Source organism: Aedes albopictus, chromosome 2, assembly GCF_035046485.1.
Source record: "Aedes albopictus strain Foshan chromosome 2, AalbF5, whole genome shotgun sequence".
NCBI lineage: Eukaryota > Metazoa > Arthropoda > Insecta > Diptera > Culicidae > Aedes > Aedes albopictus.
This window is the reverse complement of record NC_085137.1, coordinates 388,293,717-388,295,494: the sequence shown is the minus strand read 5'-3', so window position 1 is coordinate 388,295,494 and position 1,778 is coordinate 388,293,717.

The window sequence follows — 1,778 nt, the reverse complement described above, 5'->3', positions numbered from 1 at the left end:
ATGATGATGATGATGATGATGATGATGATGATGATGATGATGATGATGATGATGATGATGATGATGATGATGATGATGATGATGATGATGATGATGATGATGATGATGATGATGATGATGATGATGATGATGATGATGATGATGATGATGATGATGATGATGATGATGATGATGATGATGATGATGATGATGATGATGATGATGATGATTTGATTCTCAGGCATTAAGGTTGAAGGATTCGTCATTGATATTATCGTCATCGTTGAAATTTCGAAAGCAGTTTTCTCGTGCACAACACAAATATTCGTTATGAAAATGTATTCACTGCATTCCATTTTCCATCTGGAACGCGGTGAATACATTTTCACAACGAACATTTGTGTTTCGAACGAGAAAACTGCTTTTTAAATATCAATGATTATGATGATATCAATGACGAATCCTTCAACCAACACAAAAATGTGTAAGGTCGCTCGCTTTGGAACGTTCGAAAATTACGTCTACCATTGGGGGGAGGGGGGGGGATCTAGAGAATTGTGACAGTACGTGTATAGTGGTTTCGCAGCGCGGTGTCACGAACACTAATGCAAATCTACTGGTTGAAAATATGCCCATTTGATTTTGCTGATCTTTGTTTACTATTTTCAACCAGTAACTCAGGTGGTGTTCGTGTAATGCAGCGTGTACGTACACGCAACACCACTAAAAAGCAGAAACCACTATTAGCCTGTGTCTAGGGGCAGGACAGATCAAACGAGAGCAAATCTGTGTTCGAGGTGTTGCACAGAATTCCTCACAGTTCCTCAGAATTTCTCCCATTTATGCCAAAGTGTGATCTGGCATCAATGTCAAACTGCAAAGTGTTGCATGTGCTGAATGAAAATTGCAGTTTTGGGGATGTCTTTCGACAAATTTCGTCGATCATTGCTAAAAAGAGTTACTCAGAAATTCTCAGAGTTGCTCGCGTTTGCACAGTGTCTTGCCCCTAGGCCTGTGTATGCTGGCAAAATTCTTTTGTTCTTTGACTTTTACTGCGAGCCCTGTTTTGGTGCTGTCCTGCTCACTCTCACAGAACTTTTGAACACAGTGCTCGCAGTAAAAGTCAAAATCTCACAGCATGTAGAGGCTAATTGGGTATAGGAAAATTGCGAGACAGAAGGGGGGGGAGAGGGTCTAGAAATCCCGATAAATGATGGACGTAATATTTGAATCTTTCCTTTGTACAAAATTAGTGTTGTCTGAAAAAATGCAATGATATTTATTTCAGGGGGATGACGAAGGGCCAGAATCATCTACCCAGCATTCAATTCAACATGGCGTCCAATGTTTATGTTTTGATTGCTTGATTCATGGAAAACATGCGCTAGAAACATCAACACTGCTTCACTGCTACATATAATATCGTGCAAAGTGATAAGGAAAGAGAAACAATTATCAAAAACAACGATTTCGTTTGAAATGTATAATTTCTGAAATAAGCACTAGCAACACACGAGCCACACACCCGAAAATCAGGAGCAAGTTAGGGTAAACCGACCAGAAAGTGGGTACCAAAACGCGCCGTACCAAAAATGATGTTGGGTGGAGCGGCGATGTACCGAGTTTGACAGCCGTGTCACCCCACTGATTTATTTACTTTCTGTTCATCTTTTCTCCGTGCATTTGATAGGTGTCACCTCGGCTTACCATTTTATACCACTTGGCGGTGAACGGTTTATACCACTCTGCTTCGTTAAGTTTCAACGCCATCTGTCAAAACGATGCAGTTTTTGACGAAA